General features: G+C 39.4%; 1 long non-coding RNA gene across 1 annotated transcript; it reads right to left on the bottom strand.

Moving 5' to 3' along the window:
* Window positions 1-4,522: 4,522 nt before the first annotated feature.
* LOC140215286 (uncharacterized) lies at window positions 4,523-7,842 on the bottom strand. Its single transcript, XR_011892244.1, has 2 exons — window positions 7,705-7,842; window positions 4,523-4,694 (listed from the first exon to the last, which is right to left on the bottom strand). It is a non-coding gene; the product is annotated as an uncharacterized lncRNA (long non-coding RNA).
* Between the last annotated feature and the right edge of the window lie 332 nt (window positions 7,843-8,174).

Raw genomic sequence — 8,174 nt, 5'->3', positions numbered from 1 at the left:
TACCTATCGTAAAATGCTGTTCTCTTCCGAGACTGTTAAACGTTACTTTAGTTTTCTTCAGATTTAGACCCACGCTTCTACTTTGCCTGTCCAAGTCAGTAAGCATGCATTGTGATTGGTCGCCTGAGTTACTAAGCAAGGCAATATCATCAGCGAAACGCAAGTTACTAAGGTATTCTCCGTTAACTCTTATCCCCAATTCTTCCCAATCCAGGTCTCTGAATACCTCCTCTAAACACGCTGTGAATTGCATTGGAGAGATCGTATCTCCCTGCCTGACGCCATTATTTATTGGGATTTACTTGCTTTCTTTATGGAGGACTACGGTGGCTGTGGAGCCGCTATAGATATCTTTCAGTATTTTTGCATACGGCTCGAATACACCCTGATTCCGTAATGCCTGCATGACTGCTGAGGTTTCGACTGAATCAAACGCTTTTTCGTAATCAATGAAAGCTATATATAAGGGCTGGTTATATTCCGCACATTTCTCTATCACCTGATTGATAGTGTGAATATGGTCTATTGTTGAGTAGCCTTTACGAAATTCTGCCTGGTCCTCTGGTTGACAGAATTCTAAGGTGTTCCTGGTTCTATGCGCGATTACCTTAGTAAATACTTTGTAGGCAACGGACAGTAAGCTGATCGGTCTATAATTTTTCAAGTTTTTGGCCTCCCCTTTCTTATGGATTAAGATTAGGTTGGCGTTCTTCCAAGATTCCAAGATTCCGGTACGCTAGAGGTCATGAGGCATTGCGTATACAGGGTGGCCAGTTTTTCTAGAACAATCTGGCCAACATCCTTCAACAGATCTGCTGTTAACTGATCCTCCCCAGCTGCCTTCCCCCTTTGCATAGCTCCCAAGGCTTTCTTTACTTCTTCCGGCGTTACTTGTGGGACCTCAAATTCCTCTAGACTATTCCTTCTTCTATTATGGTCGTGGGTGCCACTGGTACTGTATAAATCTCTAAGGAACTCCTCAGCCACTTGAACTATCTTATTCATATCAGTCATAATATTGCCCGCTTTGTCTCTTAGGGCATACATCTGATTATTGCCTATTCTTAGTTTCTTCTTCACTGCTTTTAGGCTTTCTCCGTTCCTGAGAGCATGCTCAATTCTATCCATATTATACTTCCTTATGTCAGATATCTTACGCTTGTTGAATAACTTGGAAAGTTCTGCCAGTTCTGTTCTAGCTGTAGGGTTAGAGGCTTTCATACATTGACGTTTCTTAATCAGATCCTTCGTCTCCTGCGATAGCTTACCGGTATCCTGTCTAACGAAGTTACCACCGGCTTCTATTGCACACTCCTTAATGGTGCCCATAAGATTGTCGTTCGTTGCTTCAACACTAATGTCCTCTTCCTGAGTGAAAGTCGAATTACTTTTCTGCAGCTTGATCCGGCATTCCTATATTTTCCCTCTTACCGCTAGCTCATTGGTTTCATACTAAAGTTTCCACAAAAGCTATACACGCAGACTGCCTGCGAGAGCATGCGAGAAATGCCTGTAACGAATTTTAATTTCAGTTTCGTTTTGTCTCTTGCATTCTTCTTCTTCTTCTCCTGCTTCTTCTTCTTTGTTTATTAGAACATAAAACATACAGTCGAATATTTTGTCAGCCCGCCAAAGCAATGATGCTTTTGAGCGGGACTGGGCAATGCTCTGGCCCAAATGGCGCAGTCTTGTGGTCTAAGAACAGAGGAAACAATAGGAAGAGAGAAAAATAAAAAGTACAATAGCAAAATTAAATTTCTTGTATGTGCCACAAAGAGTAACCTGTAGTCCGCGAAAGCACCGATGCCTTTATGCGTACCACTGTGTATTTGCCTTCAACAAGGCACAATACAAGTACACAATTTCAATCCCTCCTCCCTTCCATTCCCTCACCCTTTTCCTCCATCACTTGTCTAATTTCTAGTATTTGTTCCTGCACGAGCAGTAGCTTTAGCTGAAACATATTACAGCAGCAAAATATATGTACAGCACAACCCTCTATTTCATCATATACAGTTGTCAATGTGTTGGAAAAATAGCAGACATCAATCACTATTAGAAAGTAAAAAGAACACAATACACATAGAAAGAACACAACACTCTAGTCTGTTCTATACAATTGTTAGCGAAAGTTCATCAGAAAATTCCTGCCACATGGTTTGCTTCTGCTTTTCCCAGCCACTTGTCAGAACCATGTGACGTACAAAATCTTTTATTTTCCTGAATGACGATACTTTGGGAACTTGTATTTTATTGAAGTAGAACGGTACATAAAATGATCTCGTTCTTTTACCGTAGTTCGTGAATGCTTTAGCCCGAACGAATGTCTCAGTCTTGCGCAGATCACGGGTTTTGACGTTTTTGGTTTTAAAGGATTCATCAAAATAATGCTTCGTAAATATCACGGAGAGGAAAAGTAGTTTAACGTCAAATATACCATGTTCTGCCATCAGCTCACTGTGGCTGATGGAGTTGCTGTTTGTTCCGTATGCTATGTTATTCGTGATTTTTTTCTTGTATTCTATTTAACACGTTTAGCCTATATGGCGAAGCAAGTCCGTAGATCGTAATGCCATACCGTAATACGGTTTCACCTAGAGCCTTATATGTGAGTTTTCTTAACCGAACGTCACATACGTCCTTAATATCGTCTTTGTAAAACTGAGCGCAATATAACCATGAGCGTCACATACTGATCTGATTTTGTAGATGACTGCACATACTGCTCGGAGTCTTTTAGCTACATGTTGTATGTGATGGACAAATGAGAAATATTCATCGAAAATAACACCAAGGTACTTTATTTATGTGGCATACTGCATACTTTGGCAAGAGCATCCAATGCAGTATTCACTATGCAGGTATAGGTGTTCAATTAGCTGCAGTTTTTTGTGCGGGCTGTGAAAGCAGATTAACTGTGTTTTTGCTTTGTTCACAAATATTTATTTGTTCTCAAACCATGACATTATTTTGTATATGTCGTCCTGTAACAAAGTAACGCATTCATTAATATTTTCATGGGGTAGTATTAAAGCAGTATCATCCGCAAATTTGTATAAGTTTGAGTGCAGCGCTAGCCCTTACAAAAATTTTTATAGAAAGTCCATAGACAGTCTATAGACATTTGTCTATGGAGTCTATAGACTGTCTATAGACATTTCTTTAGACTAGTCTATAGACAGTCTATGGACTTATGGCCATACACTTTTTATAGACTAGTCTATAAAAAGTCTGAGTCTATAGACAGTCTATACACTGTCTATAGACCGTCTATAGACTTATGGCCATACACTTCTTATAGACTAGTCTATAAAAAGTCTGAGTCTATAGATTGTCTATAGACTGTCTATAGACTTATGGCCATACACTTCTTATAGACTAGTCTATAAGAAGTCTGAGTCTATAGACTGTCTATAGACGGTCTATAGACTTATGGCCATACACTTTTTATAGACTAGTCTATAAAATGTCTGAGTCTATAGACTGCCTATAGACCGCTTATAGACTTATGGCCATACACTTTTTATAGAATAGTCTATAAAAAGTCTGAGTCTATAGACTGTCTATACACTACATATAGACAGTCTAAAGACTTATGGCCATACTTTTTACAGACTAGTCTATAAAAAGTCTGAGTCTATAGACTGTCTATACACTACATATAGACAGTCTATAGTCTGATGGCCATACTTTTTACAGACTAGTCTATAAAAAGTCTGAGTCTTTAGACTATCTATAGACTTATGGCCATACACATTTTATAGACTAGTCTATAAGAAGTCTGAGCCTATAGACTGTCAATAGACTTATGGCCATACACTTTTTATGGACTAGTCTATAAAAAGTCTGAGTCTATAGAGTGCCTATGGATTAATTAAAATTCATGTTTGTAGACAGTTGTCTGCAGAATGTCGATGGACAAGTGTATAGGCTTACAGTTCTACTTTTGTAAACTGAAGTCTATAGAATGTCTATAGATGTCATTTGTCTGTATACATTTTATACACTTCAGTCTACAAAAGTAGAACTATATATACACTTCTACTTTTGCAGACTGAAGTCTATGGAATGTCTATAGACAAATGTATATAGATAGTCTATAGACATTCTATAGACTTCAGTCTACAAAAACAGAACTTTATAATCCGATACACTTTCTTCTATGACATTCTGCAGACATTTGTCAACAAACATGCATTTTCATTAATCTACAGACACTCTATAGACACAGACATTTTATAGACAAGTCTACAAAGAGTGTATAAGGCCATAACTCCATAGCGGCTACCTACTAGTTTTTTTTTTTTACAAGTTAGTTTACATTTTTCTTTACATGCGGTAGCAAAACGTTTTGAATGTATTTATGCATGTGCACCTGTTCCTTTTCATCTGCACTTATGCATTACTGTTAGCAGATTAATAATGCTCCTGAACCAGCTGTACTTTCATATATGTTGCATAAACAGAAAGAATTTATATAGTGTTGAATCATGCAGTGCAAAAAAAATAAAACAAATGCACCGGCAATGCATTAACCGTTTTTATTGCTCGATATAATATATGAATTCCTTAAATTCATGTCTTATGCTAATTATGGAAACAGATTACATATTTACACTACTCCTTGGCAAGCATGGTCGCCAGGCTGGCCTTGACCTTTGTGTCATTAGTCCCAAAGGTGCTGCAGGTGTATGCTGCAAATAAGTAGATGCAGCAATATGAGGCAAAAATAACAAGTGTGTATTCTTTGTATGTTCATTAAGCAGCTTAATATATTTGCTCAAACCATCTAAGTCAATACTTAATGCGGTTTAACTATGACTAAGGGCTGCTTGTCAATACAAATCAGTACCTTTATACAATGTTTTATTGCATGGTATGGTGAACAATTAAACAGTCACAACTGCTGCTCGTGCCAGCAACAGTATGTTCCCTTTTATGACAAGTTCATATATGATGCATTAATGTACTTATCCCAAATGGTCTCTATATTTATTGCTGAAACGTTACCCAGTTGTGCTGTCTGTACAATTTTTTGGCTGGTAGTTAAGTATGCCCGTGCAGAGGGATATTTTCAGAAGACGTGACTGGAATATTCACAGTATCATGCCTAAGATTGTAATTTATTTTGCTTAATACACATTTAAATGTCTTTCTCATACTTTTAAATGAATGGTCATTGGCCATAACTTCAACAGAAGGCAGATGGGTTGATTGTATTGATATGGTCACTTAATTTCTTACAGGTAATGAGGCCTCTTGGGCATGCTAACAGGTTTCCAAGTTAGGTATACCACATGAGCACCCGAAATACCACACGAGCACTTTGTGTCATGGCACGACAGATATGCACCTCCTAGGAAACAGAACTGATAAGATAGTTCGAATGAATTCTATCACAGTAAATTATTTAAGGTGCTTTGAAAGATGAAATTTTTTTCTAGGCTATCGAGGTTCAGGACGTTAACGCAAAAAAAACATATTGAGTAAGAAATGCCTTGTCAGTATGCTTGACATTCTTTTTTTTTCAATAAATAGGACCAATTTCCCTCAATTTTTATGAAGTGAAAGGTTTTAAAAATATATTTAACACAGAGATTCTCTGGTAACGTTGTATGACATATGACAAGACAGCATACCTATGTGGCCATTTTAAGATTTCCCGATCTTTTTCCAAGCCTTCCCTGGCTGTTTTCATGAAAATTTTCTGGCAATCTATGACGCCTGCAGCTTAAGTGCAATAAAAAAAATATTGTGGTTTAATGCTTGCCAAGTACTGCCAGTCCATAATATTTAGATAAAACGAATAACACGTCGGTCACTTGATATGTAGTATTAGATGCAACTGACTTGAATCCCTTGTTTAATAAAGCTGACAAGGGCTTCGGCAAGTTCCTAATTGATGGCCGCACGAGTACAGCACGGAAGACACAGAGACACACGTAAAACAAATGCAACAATGTGAGCGAAAACTATACAATGAGATATTTTTACGGTTCAATAGTAGTTTTTTATATAATTTGCTCTCATCACTTATGCCTCTAGTTTAACTTTGTTTCTCTGACTAAAGACTACATGGCAATATTAATCAGTACCATTATGATGTTTCGTTATATTACAGTGTGATAAGCAGTTAGACAACCGTAATGGTCGCCGGTGCCAGCAACGGTACGTTTCGTTTCAAGACAGGTTCATGTGAGACACAGTGTACTTATAAAAATAAAATAAATGCGAGAATCCCAAACGATTCCTATAATAATAATTGTTGAAACAAAGACACCCGGCTGGACTGTGCACATTTTTCAGGTGTTAATGCAATATGCCCGTGCCGAACGAACATGCTCAGCATACTGACTGCACTTTTGAACAATCACGTTAACATTTGCAATTTATTTCCGTTTAGAACAGTCTGCAATGTCTCTTTTCTCATACTTCGAGATGAATACATTTGCCACACTTTCAGTAGAATGCACATGAATGGGGGCGTACTGATCAGGTTACTTAGCAACTAAAACATGTTACAATCTCTTAGGCGTGGTGATAAGGGTAGAACAAATGCAATGTCCACTGAATTATTTGAATAATCTGTGCGTTATCTACTAAGAAATGACCACCAAATTGATAATCTGGCTCTTTTTTCTTTTGTACAGCGCATATAGTATGCAGTCTGTCCAAGACGACGGCACTACATGCAACAGTAATGAAAACCGGAACACTTATTACACACGACAAGGGCTTCATACCATGCACGACTGGCACAATGCGAATCTGCGCCAGCAGCTGCCTAGTGATTAATAGCACGTAAACTGCATAACGCCGAAGCATCGAAAAGCGCTTAACGCTTTTCATATAGCTCGAAAGATAACTTCTGCTGCTAAACTGTTTAAAAAAAGAGACAAAAAAAAATCTTCCAACTACCGTCAAACGCAATGCCTTCAGTTTGAAACGTGTAAAGGTGCTTCCCGGAACGACTAATTTAGTGTTCTCCAATTTTTTCGGCTAAGTTGCGAAGCTGCAAGTGACTGAGCTTATCGCAGGTTTGATGCTCCAAAGCGTTTGTGGTTGCATATAAATAGATTGGGTGAATTAGAGATTTTTGCTTGATATTTCTTCAAGTCTCGTGTTTTGCTTGCGGTAACTTCCCAAAATTAACTTGCGGTAAGTTCCCAAACGATGCGAAAACGGCAGCGCACACACTGCTGATGCATGCCCCGCAAACACGGCCTTTCATTCGAGTACGTTATCAGTTATTCAACTATACGTGTCTGTCTGAACATTCTTGATGCTAACACAATTTCGAGATATATACGTAAAGCGTGTCACGAGAATTTCACTAGACATGCGGCGCAGCATTCATCGCGGCCGGATCAAGCGCCACGAAATTAGATCTACCGCACTGGCTGCCCAACATACACAATGCACAACGTACACAACATACACAACATACAGTATCAAGTTAAAACATGGTGTACGTCCTTCTTTACGCACGTAAACTATAATGCTAAAATCAACAAGCCCGAGCGATCGCTCGCCGTAAAACATTCCGTATACTAGAAGCGAGAACAAGAGCGCGTTATCAAACCATGTCAACGACAAACCGACACTATACCCGAGTCGCCTGCGCTACATGCAGCCGCTTCGCGCTAAGAGATGCGCTCACATAATCATGAGCTATTGACGCAAAACGTCTTTGCTAAAGCTTACCGTTCAGTGTAGTTGACGTGTGATGCCACAAAGATGACACGCATACACAGACACCGACGTTCAGGCATACACCGCACACCGGTACAACCGTTTACGTGCCTGGCGCACTCGTTGAGACGGCGCACCGCCGCGCATGCGCAAGAGCTCCGAGCATGCGCAGGAGCTCCGCGCGCGAGGGCGTGCGCGCTCGGAGGATTGTGAGCGCCTTTTCCTCCTTCATTTTTTTTTGTCTCTTTCTCTCTCTCTCTCTGCGCGCCATGCGCGCCGGAACGGGTGGCTTATTCATCTTTAACACCACTATTCATCTTTTTTCATGGACGAAGGAAATGCGCTGGTAGGTTGTATGACAAACGCTGTGGGCTATCGTATGAGACTGGAACGCTAACATGAATGCGCTGTTTGTAAAAGCCGTTACAGGGCCCTTCAGACGTTTCAGACGCATTATTGCCAGTGTCGATTAGTAATACAGC

This window comes from Dermacentor andersoni, chromosome 1 (genome assembly GCF_023375885.2).
Source record: "Dermacentor andersoni chromosome 1, qqDerAnde1_hic_scaffold, whole genome shotgun sequence".
Classification (NCBI taxonomy): Eukaryota; Metazoa; Arthropoda; class Arachnida; order Ixodida; family Ixodidae; genus Dermacentor; species Dermacentor andersoni.
This window is presented reverse-complemented; position numbering and strand designations above follow the sequence as displayed.